Raw genomic sequence first — 22,672 nt, forward strand, 5'->3', positions numbered from 1 at the left:
CTTCACTCTTCCATTGCAAGTTTTAACCAACGCTTTACAATTGATAGATGTCCATATTCATTGATTATATTTCTTTTTGGATTATAAATATTAGTCAATAATAATTTATTTTTTTATTTCTTAAAGAATTCATAAGCTTCATGTGCATCTAATTTTTTATGATTTATAATAATTTTTTTCACATCTATAGTAACAAATAACATGTTTAAGTAAAAACTTACAAATTCTCCATGTAGACTTTGTTCTTAATACCTTATCTTTCATTTGGTTTAATAAATTTTCATGCACCAAAATTAAATATCTTATTTGCCATAATTTCCTCAGGATAATAATCAAATCGACAATCCACTTAAAATAAATAGCTAAAAGATAAGTTAAATGTAGACTATTTTAATGTCATATATTTGAATATATTTGAGAAGTTACATAAGATTCTATAAATAAAGTTACATCTTAATATATATTTATTTATTAATATTATTCTTTTAATTTAGCAAAAGTAGCTTAAATTCCTTTATGCTCCTCCTATAGAGTATTATGAAATTCTTTGAGTAGTTTTTATTGATCTTCCTTGGTATCTACCACTTATTGTATAAAAGACATGAATCTTGAAGAAAGAAAATCCTCAATACACCCTTCTGACACTAAAAAGAACTAAAAAGTTGCTCAAAGCTGATATATTATTGAATTAGAATGGCTTCACTCTTGCCTCCATATATATTCTTAACTAAGAGCTATGTGGTAATGTCCTATAGGTCCTCCAAAACGTGTTGACTTTACAAGATACATACCTTAACTTATAAATCAAGTTTTTTATATGTGCACCACATAATTAGCTTCATCCATAAAAAATTAATACGTTGATAACTTGTTGACCAAGTTTCTAGCCTACCAATCAACTATAAATATATGTAAAGTTAAAGTAGTACCTGTAAAGCTTCTAAGAAGCTTTTTTAAAAGGTCTTATAAAATTAACCTACTTTTATCTATTTTTATATACTTCTACTTAGTTATAGAGATATTTTATTAGAATATATATGTATATCTGGGATATTACTTCCTCTTCTAAGGATGAGTTCTATGAAGAGCAGCCTTCATATGTTAAAAAAATCTAAGATTCAACAAATTATATTTGTCACATATTTTGATCTTTATTCTCTTCAAAGTTGGTTGATAGGTCCTCTCAATCATTAATAGTGTTTCATACCTAGACAAAAAGATTCCTTAGTTATTTGGCTCTTGTTGAGGCCTTTGTAACTTCTTTCAACTAAGACATTTGAAACATCATCAAGAGTTGTTTCTACCTCTAATAAAATCACCAAACATTAGAAGTCTCTTCTAAAGTCGTGATACCAAACACATTGTATCTTGCCATCTATTTGAGGAAGGATATCTCATTCTTTAAGATCTTCATTTCAATTTTGTTTTCTTGAATTGATTGTGATAATCACAATATTTTATCAAGTAAGTCTATAAATAAAAGTTCTTAAATTAAATGTATTGGTTGTTGGTTTTCCATCTCCTTAACATCATAAATTTACAAAAGTTACAAAGAAGGATAAAAAGTAGAATTTCATCTTCTTTTGATCTTATTTCTATTATAGCAATGATTCATTATTATTTATCTTAATTTTGATAGATATTATCAATAAAAAACTTCAATTTTCTTTGCTGCATTTGTAAGATTATTTGTTGGCTTTCATGTGTGTTCATTAATATCATATCTATGCTAATGAACAAGATATTTTAACCTATTTTGGTATTGCCTTGAATCTAAAACTTCTTCTATCTCAAACTCTTAATTATTATCCACTTTTATAGGAAGAAGTGGCATTTGTCTTTTTTCTGAGATATCCACTATCTTATACGACTCAAGAAGGGATATATGAAATATATGATGAATCTTTATAGACTTTGATAGATATAATTAATAAGCAATAAGATTGACTTATTCACTAATAAAAAAAAGTCTAAATCTATGATAGTCCAACTTATTATAAAGACAAGTAGTCTTGATATTATAACAAAGTAATCACACTTTGCCACCTATGTTGAATTATAGTTGTTTCTTTTGATAGGCATCTACATTGATTTTTTGTTATTCTTCAGTTCCCTTTAATTGTACCTTCATTATTGCATGTATCTCTAATAAATAATTTATCAAATCTTCTATTATATAATTATTAAATTTTTAAAAGTTAAAAATATCAAGTCATGGATAATAATCATAATTGGTAAAGAAAGGTATTTATTGAATGGAAGAATATATCAAATTATTATATGTAAAATTTACCAATTATAAAAGAATTGTCAAATCATCTTAAGGATAGTTGATGGTATACTTCAAGTACTGCTCCAAAACTTGATTTGTCCATTTTCTTTGCTCATCAATTTGATGATGAAAAGCTGAAGAAAGCTTTATATCCACCTTTAAAATCTCAAAAAAGGATTCTCTAAAATCTTCATATAAATTGAGTCCTTCTATCTGATTTAATATTTTTAGGTAATTTGTAATAGTGATAGATATTGTTAAAAAAAAGCTTAGCCATTTTTTTACCTGTGATAGATTTTATACATGGTATAAAATGTGCCATTTTGGTAAAATAATCTATTACTACAAATATAAAATCATACAAACCTAAGATTGAAAGATTTGTGATAAAATTCATAGAAATAGAAGATCATGATTATTTTGAAATAGGTAATATCTGAAGAAGTCCAAAAACTTCATGGCAACGAATATTGGATCTTAAATAAATATCACATAATTGTACAAATTATTTGATTGCATTCCACATTGAAGTCTATTAAAAATCTCTCAATATTAACTCTAAAATCTTTTTGTATCCAAAATATCCAACTGTTGAAAAGTCATGATGAGTTTGAAGAACACGTAATTGTGTACCATCTTTTAGAATGTATAATCTTTCTTTGAAATAGAATAAGTTGTTCTTGAATTCAAACTTAAAATTATTGTAAGATTGAGAAGAATTATTCTTAACATCATGGACAAGGGAATCAAAAGACATACTTAATTGAATTTTCTTGATAATCTTTGAATCAATAATCAACGTTGATTTTGTTGCTTGAAGATGAAAATATTTTGGTTTCAAGAAAATCATTCTTTATTGATTAAAAGATATATCTCTTTCTTTTGGTACAAGATAAGAATGTTTAAAAAGGACATCTAACAAACCTTGTTGTTTTTTAAATCAATGAGTGATCTTAAAGTTAAATCTTGATAAAGATAAGTTTCAACAAGCTTGGCTACAATTCAAAATATGTACTGACATAAAATACTCGAAGTTGTTGTGATTTATATAAATGGTGACTAGATTCACAGTGCCTTTTAAATAATGATGCCATTCTTTAAATGAATCCATAATTAGAAGAAACTCTTTGTCATGGATTTCATAATAAACTTAGTTCTTGAAAAAAAATTGGAATAAAAAGCTATTAGATGGAATTTATCATCTGCTTTCATTTATGATAGTATTGCATCTAAGGCAAAGTTTGATACATTTGTTTTTATAAAAAAATATCTTGGAAAAATCAACACAATATAAAATTAATGTAGAAGTATATTCTTTTTTTAAAGTATCAAATAATGCTTTTACTTCTTTATTTCCAGCAAGTTTGTCTTTATAAGTCAAATGTATAGGTGAAATTATAATTTGAGAAAAAAATTTGATGAAGATTTAATAGTAATTAACAAAGCTAAAAAAACATTCAACATTTTTTTATTGTTTTTAGAATCTTCCAATCCATGATAGTCTAGATCTTCTTCGGATCCATCATTAGCTCTTCATTAAAAATAATGTATCTTAGGAAGTCAACTTAAGTAGTATGAAATATATACTTTTTTAACTTTGAATATAATCCTACATCTCCAATTTTTTATAACACACAACAAACATAAACTTCATGATCATTTATGTTCTTAGAGTAGATTAAGATGTCGTCCAAATAACAAATAATAAAATCATCAAGAAATTCATGAAAGACATCATTCATTAGATATTGAAAAGCAGTTGGTGTATTTGTGACTCCAAAATTCATGACATTATATTCAAAATATCCATACTTAGTTTGAAATGCAATTTTCTATTCATCTCCTTCTTTAATGCATATCAGATTATATGCTCTTTGTACATCTATTTTTATATAAATCTTTTTTTGATTTAATTGATAAAAAAATCTTGAAATCAAAGATAAATGATACTTATTCTTGATGGTGATCTTGTTAAATCCTCAATATTCCACACACATCTACAAAGACCCATCTTTTTTCTTCATAAAAAAGATAAGAGTTTCAATTAGAGAGTTAGAATGACATACAAAATTTTTAGCCAAGTTTTCATTAATGTACTGCTTGCATGCAATCAACTCATTTTGTGATAGGCTATAGATTGATCCAAATGATGGTTGAACTCTTTTATGAAGATCAATGGAACAATCATAAAGATGATGCTTTACAAAAATATCTATGTTTTTTTAAAAATATCTTGAAAATCTTAATTCTAGCTAAGAATACCACTTGACATCTTTTTACCATCAAAAGTAGGCATGGAATATATAAGAAAAGATGACCCTTCTTTTGCAACGTACATAAAAGATTTTGTACCTACTAGTAAGAGTTTGGATGTACTAAACTTATGTAATTTTATTTGATTAATAAAATTTTGAATTAAATTATCAAAAAAAATAAAGTTATAAAAAATCAAATCTTTTTGAATATTATATTTTTATAATTGAAATAACCCTAAAATAATCAGATTAAATAGAAGTCTTATTATATTAAATATTACTATGCTATTATGATCTTTAATTGTTACATCTACAAGAACAATCTTATGCATAATATGTCTAGAAGATAGCAAATGATCATCTAAGACTTCTATATATACAAATTTATTTTTCTTAAGTAACAATATTTCTTATTTTTTGATAAAATCTTCATCTATAAAATAATCTAAGGCTCTTGAATCTAACAAAGCAAAGACTTTGTAATTTTTTGATCTTAAATAAATTTCTATTGGAAAATAAGGTGAGAGATTTGATGAGAGAATAGGGCCTTTACTAGGAATTATACAAGATTGCAATTGCACAGTCCCTATTGTAGCTAGAATAACTTATTTTCTAATACCTCATTTTCATTGGTAACCATGATTTTTATTTTATGATTGCGTTGTTTCTTTAGACAATGTTGAATAGTGTGTTTTTGCTTCTCTACAATATATGCATAAGCCTTCTTGACATTATCGAGTCTTTTTCTAATCTTTGAGGGATTTAAAACATATTATATTAATTTATATTAGTTTTGGCCTTAATGAATAAGTTTTTAAAAACTTGGGAGTTGCCATCATTATTTGATTTGTTCTTTTTCAGCCAAATCTTTGTTCTTAATGCCTTTCAAATAATTGATTGTTGCATGCAATAACTTGAGCAATAAATTATTCCAAAGATTTTTTTTTTGGCATTGATAGTAATGAATTTTTGACATTATCTTTTAATTCATTTTAAAATTGATTGATAAAGGCTTTATCATTCCAATCCATATTATAAGCAAGATTTTTGAATTCAGCAATATATATGGTAGTTGACTAAGATCCTTGCCATAAAGATAAAAACTTGGTCTTTGTTATTTTTTCTTAATTACTTTTATAGAATATGGCCATAAAAACTTGTAGGAATGAATTCAAATCATAAAAAAATTACAAATTCTTTTCAATTCAAGAGACAAACCAAGAAAGAATATTTCTTGATAAAAGCGCGCCTCTGAATCCAACTTGAGTAAATCCATTGGAGTATTGGAAGGAATGTAACCTTAAATAGAGCTTGATTTATTACAAAAATCCTCAAAATTTTGATCTTGTTCCATCAAACTTCTCAAGCATATTAATCCTTATCCCTATTATACTTCTAAAAGCAAAATCTCCTAGATTTGGTTGCGAGGTCGATCTACTTGCTTCCTTCAACTGCACAACTTCTTGATATAGACTCTAAACTTCTTCCATAGGTATAGGCATAGTACCTCCATAATTTACATTAGAAATATATGAAATTTCCACTCTTAGAATGTTAACAAGCTCATGAAGATCTGCAGTAGTTGTAAATCTATTTTCACTTTTGCTAAAAGTAGCATCCATGATTTTTTATTTCATAGATAATTCAAACAAATTCAAAAAATTAAATTAGAAGAGAATAATTCACAATATTTAATATCAAATGAAAATTTTCACAAAGAAGGTTAATCCACTTTCTTTAAAAAAAATATGACTGTTAAAAAATAAGATTTTTTGTTTAAAGGTGGATAGTCTGCAACCTTCAAAATACAACAATAGAAGTGAGGTAATGTGCTCACTTCTTATTAGGAGTAGAATGCAATTACTAGAAAAGCTATTGTCAAAAATAAAAAGACTAGAAAGTCTAGAAAAATACCAAATACTAGAAAGGCATTGACAAGAGTAAAGAAGGCTTCACTCTTGCCTCCATATATATTCTTAATTAGGTAATTTCACCCTTACAAGAAGAATGTAATTTGATTTTTAATTCAAAAGTATTTAAATTCAATACAAAGTGCTCAAAAATACTCTTCTTAGTAATCTTAACCATACATAAATTCCAATTACCTTGTTACTTTTATAATTAGGTAATTTTAAATTTTCTTTGTAAATCATAATTCTAATCAGCAAGCTTTAGCAAGATGTAGCTCTTAATCTAATCATCTACTTGAAGCAAAATTTTGCATACAAATTTCACTACAAATATTTTATGTGCTTCATAAGAATTAACTTCAATCCAACTTACAAATCGTGAGAAAATGTCCAAAAACCACACTAATATTATTTGGCTACCAACTTAAAAGTTGATGCAAATGTTCTAGTAGTAATTTTTCTATCTTTAACTATTAACTTTAATTCAATATTTTTTTATAACTTAATCTTCAAGTCTTTTAATACTATGCCAAATTTTACCTTGATTTGACTAGTAGATCTTTAGATATCATAGAAATTCTATCCAATTCTTAAGTACCAACTTTTGATTTCTTATACCAAAACCAGATATTTCTTAATCACATTATTAGATTTTCAAAAAAATTTACACACACTTAGTAAATCTAATTAATAAAGTACTTTTAAATTTTTAATTATAGATGTGACATCAATTTTATAAATTAACTAAGAGTGCTAGCTCTAATCATATAGTATAAATTCTAAGTTTTTAATACAAACCTTGATTTTGAACAATAATTTTCAAGTCTACACAAATCTTATCAAAATAAGCCTTATATCTCTATCAAACTTCTAGTTAGCTCTCAAATCTTAATCTTTGATCTTTGAATGAGATCCTATTTTGCCCTAAGCAGTCATTTTAGTTGCTAGAGATCTAATTTCAACCTTGTCTCATAAATGATTGACCTCTGGACATCTAAACTATCCTAGGAGATTTTTGGCCCAATTCTATCCTCCACTTAACCCAAGTATTAGCCATTCTAATTATTTATCTCTTTTAACCTAATTTTATCAATTTATGGTCTTTCTAAGGTAGTAAAAGAATCTCTATATCCTAGAAGGTAAAATTACTAACCAACTTTCAACCTACTAACTATTAAAATAAGAAAATAAAATAAGAGGCTTTTATAAAAGCCATGCTTAAGTATCTTGAATTACTACTGAATCAAAATAATTAGATATTGAATTAGAAATTTAATTTTGATTATATTTTCTTTCTATAGTCATATTATATGACAACGTTGTAAGCTACCAACATGTAGTTAACTTGTTGATTAAGTTTCTAATCTACCAATCAATTATAAATATATATAAAGTTAAAAGAGCATCTATAAAGCTTCTAGAAGCTTTTCTAGAAGATATTATAAAATTAACCTATTTTTATCTATTTTTATCAACTTCTATTTAATCATATATGTATTTATTAGAATACTTAAGTATATCCATGACACATTGTTATATTCCAATGTTTGATTTTAGCTTCTTTTAAACAAATCTTGCTTGTAATATAAACTTGTATGCCTTTTTTTTTTAATTTGTTTATATTTTTCAACTAACTACTTAACATATTTGGTTAATATGTTCAAGTAATGTCCAATATCTAATAACTCCTATTCATAATTTTTTTCATGAAATGGCTTATTTTTCTTATTTAATTGTAAAATCAAATAAAATTTTGTGTCCACATCATCAATATCTTCAATTATCTCATCTTCTCTATTATATTTTGTTCAAGATAACATATTTGCTATCAAATTTTTTTTCTTTGTAATATGCCTAAAATTTGGATTTAATGACTTAATATAAGTAATTTATTTCAATATTGTAATATTTGGTGATGTACAATTAGTAATCATTTCAAATTAAGGCAAATAATTTGTTTCAATCACCTTCATTGTTTCTATCAAATAATCTTTTTTAGCTTTTATAGCTAAAATAATTCTCCATAATTTTCTTTTCACTTGTAAATATGTACATTAGTAGGTACTTCAAATCTTAATTCTAAATTGGACTGCAAATCTATGTCCATTTGAATCATCTTGACCTATAGCCCATCTAATCGCAATTGGACTAGTATCCATTGTAAGAATCATTGATTTATTGGACTTATATCAATTTTTTTTAATAATTGAAGTAATGTTAATAATTTCTTTAATCTTTACACTACTTTAATATGCTTTTCTTATACAATGAACTTCTTCAAGCCAAATCAATATTTTTTTATAATCTTATATATGATCAATAACATACTTGTGACACCTCCTCTTATTTAAAGTTTCATCCTGGTCTTCTTTTTTGTATTCTTTAATAGAAACGTCATCTAAAAAAAACATAGTCTTTTCAAAAATAAAATTTTTTAACACCTTGTTCATCCCATTCATCATATGTACAACTAAATTAATAGCATCTTAAAAAAGAATATACATTCTAACCAATCCAAGTCATATTCTCATCATTATCATATCTCTATTCTTTTTTGCAAGTTGAAATTGGTCATAGCCTAACTACAAATCAGCCATTGAATAGATTTCTTTTCTTGCAAATACTTTAAGAAATTCATCTACTATTGATTTAATTCTTACATTCTTGATAATCATTGCATTTATAAGGTGCATATCTTGAATAAATCATGATAATCTATTTTTCTTAAATATTGTAAACCATTGATTAGAATATGATGCAAAAAGAAGGCTCTAAAATATGCATCTTCATCTTCTTTTTTAATAATTCCACCAAGCTTGGTAAATATGTCCTTGGTCTCAAATTCCAATGCACATGTGGTATAGTGAAAATAACCATAGGAATTATAATATTTTGATCCACACATCCAATTTCATTGAATCTTATGAAATTGTCTTATTTTGCCAACAATTCTTTGAAGTACATAATTTCCTTCAGCAATAAGAAATCATCAAAATCAATCCTCAATTCTTCAAAATTCTTTATAATAAAATTTTGTCTAATATTCTTTAGATTCTTTAAGCTCTTTTTTCTTGAGGCTTCTTCTTCTTCTTCTTCTTCTTTTGGCAAAGGTCCAGCAATAAATTTCACCTTCTTATCTATTATCTTATATTTTATTTTAACTATGATCTCTATTGCTTGAAAAGATTCAATTATATCATAAAATTCTCTAGAATGAATTTCTATAACTTTATTATCATTACTTAATCTAATAGGTGCAATCAATTCCAACAAAACTTGTAATCTATTTTTTTCATAAATATCAATAATCTTTTCATTATCTTTTAATATTTCAAATCCATATAACTCTTTTTTAATAGTATACAATTTTTTTCTTTCTTTTTTTTTTAAATATTTAATTTTCTTATATAAAATACTTTTATTTTTAAAAATACTAATAAATCTTATATCAAAGGTACCTACATCTTGTGACAGTACCTTCCCTTTTGTACCTCTATAATCTTATTTTATAGTGGTACTCCTCAAAAATCCTTGAATTTTTCAACAACTCTTAGAAATGGATTTTCTTTCAATTGATTTAATTGTGTTCATGATTTGGAGACACAGTCAAAAATCATACTATCCTTCTTCTATTCTCACTATGAATTTGTACATAAGCTAAATCATTGTCAAATACCTTTTTTTTTATTTGAATTTCAATAATATATGGTTACTCAAAAATAAGAAGATAAGATATTGCATCTTCAATAAAAAAAATTTGTTCTATTCCAATGTCACCAATTCAAATTTTTATATTTAAGCAAACACTATATAAATCACCTCATGTATTATTAATTTTTTATATTGTCCATCTATATTTTATATCAATTAGCCATCTTTATTATATATAAAGATCCTTGAATATAAGATTTATTTTTAAACCGTAGTTTAATTAAAATAATATCTAGTTCATCAATATCTCTAATCTTTATCAATGCATCTGTAGTTACTTTAGTCCAATATTTTTGAGTATAATGACTTGAAATATCTTTATCTTTATTACTTTGATCATCAAAACATACTCTTTGATTATAATTCCTTCTTATACTTGCTCATTGTTTGCAAAAATTATCAAATTCATCTTTTTTATCATTACATATAGATACATTAATAGCATGATTTAATCAAACTTCTCCCATTAATTGTCTCTTTTATTTAATATTATTAATAATAATATCATAGAATTTTTTCTTAAAAATTCCTAAAATCTCCTTCAATATAATCTCAACCTTAGTATGGAATCTATATTTCTCAAGCACCTCCTTTAAATTTGTTGCTGCTTCAAAATTAAAGAGTAATTTGTATATTGAAAACTTACTTTTATTTCCTATATCATTTGAATATTTCTTCAATGTTGTCAAAGTATTTTCTATTAGTAATTCTTGTAAAGCTATTTGATGAGCCTTGTCTCTTTGCATTTATTTCTTAGAAGTACTTATTTCTCTTATGTCTTCAAAATCTTACCTTTTCTTCTCTTCTATTAAAGCTTTATATTAATATTTAGCAATATAGGCATGCATTGATAAAGCTTCTATAAGATCCTTTCAATTTGTACTTCTACAAATTCTAGTAGAAATCTTTAATAATGCTTCTCATAGTATCTTTTATTTTTACATTATAAAAATAACAAAAGATCAAAGTCTACTTAGTATAATATTTCTAAAAATTTCTTATTTTTTATTATCATCCATCATAGACTATAGTTTGTAGCTTTTATTGTTACAACTTCATTTGTAGCCAAATACTTTTATATTAATATTTTCATAACTTTTTTACTAAAGTTGGTTTGAAGAAGATTATTAGTATCTTTCAATACCACCTTTCTATCTTTCTAAAAAATAATATCTTGCAACATCATTTCATTGATTTCACCACAATCTTTTCAAGAATAAAAATCATCATTGCATCAAATACATCTTTACACATATCCTTGCTTAAAAATAGCCTTTGAACTTATTGTAGAAGTCCTCTCCTCAAGCGTTCAAAATTTGATTTCAAGATCTTGCATTCTATGTATAATCTTTCCAAATTCTATGTCTTCTTTCTTTAATGTAGTCATTGGAGATTGGATAATAGGTACTATCAATCGTGAAGTAAATACTTGAGTTTTAGATATTTATCTAATTTCTTGAATTCTAACCCTATTTTTTTTTCTTTCCTTCTTTATAAGTAATTCTACAACATCTTCAACTACTTTCTAATTTATTATCAATCTTCCATCTTTTTCTTTATCTTTAAGAATAATTTTTAACTTCTCTTGTATTTTTCTATCACTTGTTGAAAAAAACGATTCAACCTTCTTTGGCTCTACAGTTAATTTTTCTATCTTTAATAATCAAGAATATTACCTCTGAAACTCCTTCAAAAGCTCCATAGCTTCAAAATTCTTGTTAAATTACTCAATCTATTCCAAAAATGATTTCTTGATAATACTAACAATATCTTTTCATTAATATTTGACCTTTAATATATGCAAAACTATTTCCTATGAATCCTCAAAATGCTCCATATTTGATTTAACATGTTTGTTTATCTCCGATATTGTAGCAAGTTCAAATAGCTTAATCATCTAATTTTTGAAAACTTGGTTCAATTTTATTTTTCATACATACTATTTTAAATATTTTAAAATATTCTTTTCATCCAATTAGTCAATTTTGTTAACCACTACTTGTAATGCTTTGATTGCTAAAGCCTCTTTGTAATCATTGCTTTAATGCTATTGCATAAATATAGTAAATTCTTAAAACATATTTGTAATATTTGAATCAAAATATATATTTTATCTACCAGTAGAAAATTCACTTGAAGCTCCACCCAATATTCCATCAAAAAATTTAAATTTAAACTTTTTGCCTTTTTATGCCATCAATTTCAAATAACTATAAATACAATCGAATAACTTTGACCTCAAACTTTTACATTGGATTTACTACTTATGTTGTGATATGTGTTGTCTTTTTTGGAAATGCATCAAGCATCTAGTTAAGGAAGGTGAAGTTATCTTTAACAAATTTCCAAGAAATCCTAATAGGTTTTATCTATAAAAAAATAATGAAATTCAAATTTTAATTCAAAAGTACTTAAAGCAAATACAAAGTCATCAATAAAATTCTCTTTAGTAACTTCAACCATATATAAAATTTAATTGCCTTATTACTTTCATAATTAGGTAATTTTGATTTTTCTTTATAAGCCCTAACTCAAATTAATAAGCTTTGGCTAGCTATAATTCCTAATTTGACCATCCACTCAATACAAAATTTTATATAAAAATTCCACTATAAGTCTTCTATATGCTTAGAAAAATTCAGCCCTATTCAACTTATAAATTGAGAAAAAAGTCCAAAAATCTGCATTGATGTTATTTAGCTACTAACTTGAAAGTTGATGTAAATATTCCATTAGCAATTTTTTCTTCTCCAATTTTTAACTTCAACTCAAAACTAGTATCTAGCTTGATCTTAGAGTCTTCTAATATCATGCCAAATTTTACTTTAATTTGATTAGTAGATCTTTAGATATCATAGAATTCCTATTTGACATCAAATTGCTAACTTTTGATATCTTCTTGTACCAAAACTCAAATATCTCTCAATTGTAGTGTTAAATTAATACAAAATTTTAAACACAATTGGTACATTCAATCAACTAAGTATTTCAAATTTTGAACTATAGATGTAATTCTAATTGCACAAACTATTTAAGAGTGCTAACCCTAATTATATTACATAAATTCTAAATCACTAATATAAATACTAATTTTAAATAATAATTACAAAGTCATTTCAAATATTATTAAAACAAGCCTTATATTTCTACAATAAGCTTAAATCTAGCTCAAGAATCCTAATTGTTGATCTTGAAATGAATCCTTATTTTGCCCTAGGCATCCGCTCGTCACAGACATATACATTTACCTCAATAGTTACTTATATGATTAAGTAGAAGTAGGTAAATATAAAATAATTTCATAAAGTCTTCCAGAAAAGCTTCTTAGAAGCTTCATAGATGCGGTTTTGACTTTAGATGTGTTTGTAGGTTAGAAACTTGGCCAAAAAGTTAACAATGTATTGATAGCTTATGGAACAAGTTATCTCTGTGTAGTAGCTTGTCAAACAAGCCAACTATGTGGCGCATACATAGATAACTTCCCTTACAAGATAAGACATGTGGCTAGCAAAGTCAACACATATTGGAGGTCCTATAGGATATTACCACATAGCTCTTAATTAGATAGTATATAGAGAGGCAAGAATGAAGCCTTCTTCACTCTTATCAATGTCTTTCTAGTCTTAGTCTTATTTCAAGACTTTCTAGTCTTCTTGTTTTTGGCAATAGCCATTTTAGTTAATATTACATCACCTTTTGAGTGACTTTCTAGTTCTCTTCAGTAATAAAAGAGTGTATTGAGGATTTTCTTTTTTCGAGATTTATGTCCTTGATAATTTGAAAAGAGTGCTAACATATTATTTCTATCTTGTTTTAGAAATGAGTAGATTATCATACTTCTATTGTTGTATTTTGAAGGATGTGGACTACCCACCTTTAAACAAAAAAATCTTATTTTTTAACATTGATCTTTTTTTTAAAAAAAGTGGATTACCCCTCTTTGTAGGATTTGTTTTTAGAGGTTGTGGATTATCCTCCTCTAATTTAACTTTTGAATTTGTTTAAGTTGTCTATTGAAGGAAAGATTATAGATGCTACTCTCAACAAAAGTGAGAATAGATTTGTAACTATAAAGATCTTAATGAGCTTGTCAACATTATAAGAGTGAAAATCTCATATATTTCCAATGTGAATCATAGAAGTACTATGCCTATACCTATGGAAGAAATTTAGAATCTGTAGCAAGAAGTTGTGCACTTGAAAAAAATAAGTAGATTAATGTCACAACCAAATCCAGGGAATTTTGCTTCTACAAGTATGACAAAGATAAGGATTACTATGCATGAGAAGTTTGATAGAATAAGATCAAAATTTTGAGGATTTTTAGAATAAGTCAAGCGCTATCTAAAGTTGCATTCTTTCCTATATTCTAATGGATTTACCCAAGTTGAATTCATAGGCGCACTATTATCAAGAAGTGATCTCTCTTGGTTTGTACCTTTAATAGAAAAAGATTCATGACTTCTTTATGATTTGAATTCATTCCTAGAAATACTTATGGCCACATTTGAAGAAAGAGACCAAGCTTTTATCCTTACAAAAAGGATCATGATTAGCCACTATATATGTTGCCAAATTCCAAAACCTCACTTGCAACGTGGACTAGAATGAAAAAGTACTTATCAACCAATTTCGATATAGATTGAAGGATAACATCAAAGATTTGTTATTAATAATGCCAAAAGTAGAATCTTTGAAACAATTTATTACTCAAGCCATTGCATGTGACAATCGTTCATTTGAAAGGCATTAAGAACAAAGATTTGATTGAAGAAGAACAAGTCAAGTAATGACAGCAGCTCCCAAGTTTTCTAAAAACGTTGTCATGATGTAACATGGCTAACAAGTGAAAGGATGAAGAAAATATCATATTTTGCGGATCTCACTTCAAAAATATTGTAGCAAATTATCTTGAAAAAATAGATATTAATCAAAGGGTAGAAAAATTAAAGGTGCTAATGCTACCTTTTTGCAAATTATACTTCTATTTACTTTGTAAGGCCATAAATAAGACAAAACAAGGTAGATTAGAAAAATAAAGGATATAAGCATGTAGGGAGGATTTAGGAGTGAACATTAGTAAAAATTACCTCAAGAAGACGAAAGTTGATACCCAAAGAGGACCGGTTATGAACCTGGGTCGAAATCAAATCCCAAGGCACAAAATTGTGCTCTGACAGTAATTCAAGGATTCTTTGGGAAGATCGGAGAGCCGAATGAAAGAAAAGATTTGAGGAGGGATTTTTGAAAGGTGATTTCATGTCGTTTGGATCAGTATTGGATTTTTGAGGGATTTTCAAAGCAAGTGATGTTCTTTGTGAATTCAGATCTTTGAGAAATAAAACCAGTTTACAAATTTTTGGATTTCGTATCTTTTGTAGCATTTTTATGGGTGAAAATTTAGAAACTTATTTTTATGCTTGTTGTAAATGTGTGTAAGAGATTTGAGGTCAATCGAATGGCTAGATCGATACATATGAAGGTTTTTGTAGACTAAGATCTCACGATTTAGGATTTTGAAGACTAGTAAGGTTTTCTTAGATATCTAGCAATCTGCTAATTAGATTGGAGAGATTTTTGGTTTTATCAGTAGAAGACTAGATTTTCTATATGCAAGTAAAATTTGAAAGCAATCGAACTGTGGAAAAGGGAGATATCAGCACTGGAAGTTGGTATCAAGATTGGAGAAGGAGAGATGAGCCGATATCCGAGCGGAATTTTGAGGTCATCGACTAATTGGTAAGTGCGATTTTCTTCAAAATTTGTGTGCTGGTTTCTAACTTAAATTCTAAGAAGTATGCAAATTTTGAATTAGAATCAACGGTTCAATTTTTAGTTATTTAATTTTCAAATCTAGAGTGACCAGGTTTAGGGTTTAAGATTTGGTTTGGGTTAGGGTTTGATTAGGGTTTAGGATTAGCGTTTGGTTAGGATTTGATTTAAGATTTAGGATTTATTAGGATTAAGATATGATTAAGGATTTAGTTTAGGATTTAGGATTTAGGATTTGGTTTAGGATTTGATTTAAGATTTAGAGTTTGATTTAGGATTTAGATTAGGATTTAGGGTTTGGTTTAGAATTTGATTTAGGATTTAGGATTTGGATTAGGATTTGGATTAGGTTTTAGGATTTGGTTTAGAATTTGATTTAGGATTTAGGATTTGGATTAGGATTTGGATTAGGGTTGGATTAGGATTTAGGGTTTGATTTAGGATTTGGTTAGGGATTGATTTAAGATTTAGGATTTGATTAAGGTTTGATTAGGATTTGGTTTAGGATTTAGGGTTTATTTAGAATTTGATTAAGGTTTGATTAAGATTAGGGATTGGTTAGATTTTAAGGTTTTATTAGATTTTTGTTAGGATTTGACTAAATTTTCTTTAATATTCTTTTATATTTCTTTAGAATTTCCTTGTATTTCTTTTATAACTTCAATAAAATTTAATTAAGCTTGCTTAATATTTGATTATGATTATTAAAATTTAATTATAAATTCTCTATAATCCTATTAGATTGTTAAGACCTTTTGTTGTAATTTTCTTTTACCTTCCACAGTCAAGTACCTGATGCATTCTCAAGTAAGACTTCACGTAATACAACATATTTGGTGAACTCGACGTGAAAAACTTGAGGTGTGAGGTATATGAAGTTTCTTTAATCTATTTGGGTTATGGAGAAGGAAGGCAAGAGAATGGAAAGAGGAGCTTTTGGTGGTGCTTCAAGTGGAGTTGGAAGTGGAGCTTCAATTGAAAGATAAGGTATGTATTTTGATCCCAACTCTGCAAGCATGTTTGAGACATTGGTCTTATTCATCCAACAACAACAGATTAAGGATTGCAAAGAGGGCATGGCAGATAAAGCATTGCAAGCTGTTGTAGACAAGATTGATCAATTTGAAGGGAAGGATATTACAAAATATTTAAGGTGTTACGTAAAGGAAATAGAATTGAAGCATGTTTCAAAGAAGGAGATGGTTCAACTATTTGAATTGGCTACTACAGCAGAAATAAGAATTCATGTGAAGTCCATTATAGGACATTCTGGAGGTTCATGGAAAAAATTATTTCAAGCATTAAAAGATGAGTATTTTTTAGAAGATAGTGACCGAGTTACAAAGAAGTCATTTTTTGAATGGATTCAAAGGCCTAACAAGGATCTACTAGCATTGGAGATACTAAGAAAGTTTGAAAAGTAATATTCTTATTTATCAAAGAAGGAGAGGTAATTATTAGATCTAAGTAAAATGGAACTTTTTCTTCAAGAGGCTAATGGAGAATTGCAAGAGAAGTTGGAAATTTTGCTGAAAGATAAAGAAGAAGTTGAAGGATTGATTCCAAATTGGGAGAAAGTAGAAGAGGCGATTGGAGTGCTTGCAAAAAGAGAAAGGAGAAAAGATAGGGTAGAAATTCAAAGACCATTGCAAGCATCTAAAGGAAAAATACCTGCTATCTATCTTACATCTACGATTCAACCTTCAATGGCAACATCAAAGAGAGAAGAAATGGGCATTGATGAAATCATACGAGAGATGAGAGATTTGTAAATAAAATTTGCAAAACTTGAAGAGATGGGTCAATCATCAAGAATATCAACAAGACAAAATTTAAGACCAATAGAAAGTATGGTACATAGGTGCATGTGGTGTGATAGCATAGATCATTCAAGAAGGGAATGTGAGGATTTTTCAAAGGTGCTACACAAAAGAGTTGTTTTTTTTAAAGATGGTATGATACACTTAAAAGAGGGTGGAGAAAAATTAGAGACAAATTTTGGTAAAGGGGGAATGAAGGTGTTTGTAGGAATTGCTTTCAAGGTGCATACAACTTTAAGCAATGAAGCATTAATATTTTGGATGGAGGCAAATTCAAGCAAATGCTTAAGTATAAATCTTGAGCATCTAGGAAAATCTAGTTCTTTATAGTCAAGTACAATGAGTTATGCTGAAAAGAGAAATTTTACTCGAGATGATCTAAAACATGTTGGCAATAACATTCGGCAAATTACTAGGTGGGATGATCCAGTAGATAGATTATCAGTTCATGTTCATATTGCAAGGAGTCAACATGAAGTATTAATAGAAGAAAAATGAAGGAGAAACAAAAATCATGAAGGGCCATCAAAAAGAATCACAAGGGGAGATAAAACTTGACAATAGAAGAATCCTATGCATGAAGAGACAATAGAGAATATTTCTATAAAGGAGAGGGAGATTGTGAAAGAAAAAGTAAAGGTTCTTGCTTATAAATTATAATCAAATATTGAAGCTGCTACAGATTTGAAGAAAATATTGGAGGAGCGGATTTTAAGTGAAAAGGTTGAATTTACAATTGGTGAAATTTTAGGAATTACAAAATGAGAATTTTATGAAGTTATTATTGATACAATAAAAAAAAAAATGGAAATCTATTGGTGATACTATGACATCAAATGCACAAGGTACAAAAGCAATAGGAAGCAATGAAGATGAAGAAATTGAAATGCAAATTGTTGGAGATGTTTCACGAGTCAAATTTACAAGAAAAGAAGATATGATTCAAGCTTCTTGTCATTATTCTTGGAGTCATTGGACAAGGGCTACTACGAAAACTTTAATAAAATTGAGAGATTTAGAAGAACCAATTGTAGCATTGATTGATCATGGTTCTGAAATAAATTTAATGACAATAGAATTATGTAAAAAGAAAAATTGGCCTATTGATATTGAGTATGGATGGATGATAAGAGCAGCAAATAATTCAAAGGAGGATTTGTATAGAGCTTGTGCAAATATCAAGGTGACAATAGGAGATGTTATTTATGAATAAAATTTCTTTGTGTAAGATATGTCTACATATCCTATTATATTAGGACAACCATATATTACTGCCACACAAATGGAGATAAAGGTTATGGATGATAGATCAGCTTATGTAAGGATAAGAAGTCAAGATGGAAAGAGGGTACCTGGTATCAATTGTATAATTTTTAACAGTTTGTGTAAATCATGGAAGAAATAGGGATAGTTTGAGGGAACATCCTTTGCCAAAGATACATAAAGAATTTGAAGATATTGAAGACTCAAAATATTTCTACTAGACGCCATTGTAAAGCGAGATTACAATAGTAAAAAGAGTGAAGGCTTTCCATCTAATAGAAAGGATGAAGACGTTGTAGGATTATCATGAGACGGATATATTTTATTCAAAAACATAAATAATTTTAGTAGGATAGATAAGAAAAATATTAAGAATGTAGAAAAGGGATTAAAGAAATGTGAAATGATTGATGAAGATGAATACATATCAGGGATGTTTGAAGAATCTTATTTTAGTGATACTATGAATGATTTATAAATATTATTGAATGGAGATTTTGAAAGAGGAGATGAAGTAATAAATATCCATTCTAAATAATTTTATGATGGAATAAAAGAATATATGGATAGGTATGAAGTGAAGGTGAACACAAAATACAAGACTGTTGCAAGGAAGGTTAAACCATTGGCATTGCCACTACCATCGGATTTTGAAGAAAGGATTAAAGAGGCTTCTATGTAACCTAATTTAAGAGATCCAAGAAAAATAGGTCATGAATTCAAGGATAATTTGACGTTAGATGGTTTAAAAATTGGATGTGATAAATTTTTGACAAGAGATGAGGAGAGATGTTTTGAAGAAATACTTTCACGACATGGTAAAGCATTTGTATTTGAATTACATGAAATAAGGTGCATTGATCCGAATATTGTATTACCTATGGTTATTTTTACAATTCTGCATGAACCATGGAATTTGAGGCCAATTTCAGTTCCAAAGGCCCATTTGTCAAAGCTAGTTGAATTATTCAATGAAAAAATTAAGATGAAAATTTTAGAACCATCTACTGCACCATATTTCAATTGGTGGTTCATAGTATCTAAGAAAAATAGAACATTGAGGTTTATTCAAGATATGCAACTGGTACATAAAATAACTATTAGAAACATGGGCTCGAGTCCAATTGTGGATGAGTTTGCAAAGGCATTTGCAGGGAGATAAATTTATTCTATGGAAGATCTTTACTCAGGATATGATCAATTTCAATTAGCAATGCAAAGTAGAGATTTGGCAACTATGAAGACACCATTGGAATTGGTCAAAATGTGTACATTACCACAAGGGACCACAAATTCTGTGGCACACATAATGAATGGAATGTATAAGATACTAAGAGATTTTATTGCAAGAATAACAATGCCTTTTCTAGATGATGTGCCAATTAAGGGATGTGAAGAAGAAAGAAAGGATGAGACATTGAATTCAAAGGGATGTAAGAAGTTTGTGGCAGATCATATTGATGATTGTGAGAAGATTTTCACAAGGCTAGAAGAAGTTCATTTAACCTTATTGGGAACAAAATCAATATTTGGAATAAAAGAAGTTTTGGTAGTAGGACACATATATAGTTCATATGGATACAAACCAAGTAGGAAAAAAATTGATATTATAAAAAAAATGAAAGAGTGTACAAATATAATGAAAGTCAGGAGGTTTTTAGGAGCATGTATTTTCTATCATATATGGATACCTCATTTTGTACATATAGCAGATCCATTATATGAGTTGTTACGAAAGAATCAAAAATTTCAATGGAAAGAAAAACAAAGAAAAGCTATGGAAAAGTTAAAAGAATTTCTTTCTTCACCTCCAACTTTAAAGAAAGTAAATTATGAATGTGGAAGGCCAGTAATATTAATAGTTGATGTAATAGGTTGGATAGTTGGACAAGATGATGAACAAGGGAATAGATATGTAGTAAGGTTTAGAGCAAAGGTTTTGAATGCTAGACAAAGGATATATGCACAAATCAAAAGAGAATTATGGAGTATAGTAATAGCTATGAAAAATGAAAGAGAGTATTTAATTGGTGCATCAGTAGTTGTAGAAACAGATTGTCTACCTTTATTGGGTATGATTACAAGTTGTTCAAATTCCGATATTGCTATGTTAAGGTGGATGGTATATATAAAATCTATAAATTCAAAATTTAAATATATTATAGAAGAAGAAAATTCAGTTGCAGATATGTTATCAAGAGCAAGGTATTACGATGAAGAAGATATGATAGATTTAAAAGATGATGTAGATACAAATTTTTATACTAATGCATTATCAAAGGAAGAAAGTATATGTTTGAATATACTATTAGAAAAATTTTCAAGAGATCTATATGAAGAAGAATGGAAAGACATTGGAGAGTATTTAAGTACATTAAAGCGACAAGATGGTTGGACAGATCAAGAATTTAAGAAAATCCAAAAGAAAGCCTATGGATATTTTTTACACGATAGATATTTATGGAAGCATCCAAAAAAAAGAGGAGAAGTACTACAAAGGATGATATGTCGTTTAGAAGCTCAACAAAGGATTATTAAAGAATTTCATGAAAATTTATGGATAGGACATCGAGGTATGTAAGTAGCATTCACTAAGTTAAGAAAAAAATATTGATGGAAGGGAATGTACAAAGACATAGCAAAATTTGTAGAATCTTGTGAGACTTGCTAAGTATATTCAAATATTTGGCATCGAGATAGATTACATCCAACATACCCTTTGGCTTTACATTACAAGTGGGTGGTGGATTTAATGGCAATGCCTATGGGACTTGGACAAATGAAGTATTTGGTACTTGCACAAGAAGATTTATCAAATATGGTTGAAGGACAAGCATTAAGAACAAAAGATACTAAAGGTGTATGTCGATTTCTATTAGAAGAAGTTATTTATCACTATGGTTGTATTGGAAAAATTATTGTAGATAGAGGTGAATTGGATGCAAAAGAAGAACGAGAATTCTTTAGTAGGATAGGAATTAAACTTTCTTTAACAACAACATATAATCCAGAAGGTAATGGTAAAAGTAAGCATGGGCATTCACCTATTGTTAAGGCATTAGTAAAGGCATGTAATGGCAAGATAAGTGATTGACCTAAATTATTATCATTTACATTATAGGCGGATCGCACAACTCATAATACGGTTACAAGATACATGCCAGCAGAATTGATGTATGGTCAAAAACTGGTAATGCCAATAGAAGAGGTTGTATCAACATGGGCTATATTACCTTGGGAAGATGGTTTAACAAGAGAAGAGTTATTGGCATTACGAATTCGACAACTTGAAAGAAGGCCCGAGGACATTGAAGTAGCTATGAGAAAGTTGAAAGAAGCAAGAGAAAAAAATAAAGAGAGGTTTGACAAAAAGCATTGATTGCGTCCAAAACCAATTCAAAATGGTGATTGGATGTTGGTTTATGATAGTAGTTTGGACAACCAACATAGTATGGCAAAGAAATTTACAAGGAGATGTTTTGGACCTTATGTTGTCAAACAAGTGCACGAGAATGGAACATACTTGTTGTAGAATAAGTAGTTATTTTCAAAATATAGATACCTAGTGTATAGAGTAAACAGAGATAGATAACTGCTGAAAAGGTGGTTCAATAGGTAGAATAGATGAATAGTCGGAAAAAGTAGTTATCATTTGTAGTATAGGAATTG

The sequence above is a fragment of the Physcomitrium patens genome, chromosome 4 (assembly GCF_059467195.1).
Source record: "Physcomitrium patens ecotype Gransden chromosome 4, ASM5946719v1, whole genome shotgun sequence".
Lineage (NCBI taxonomy): Eukaryota > Viridiplantae > Streptophyta > Bryopsida > Funariales > Funariaceae > Physcomitrium > Physcomitrium patens.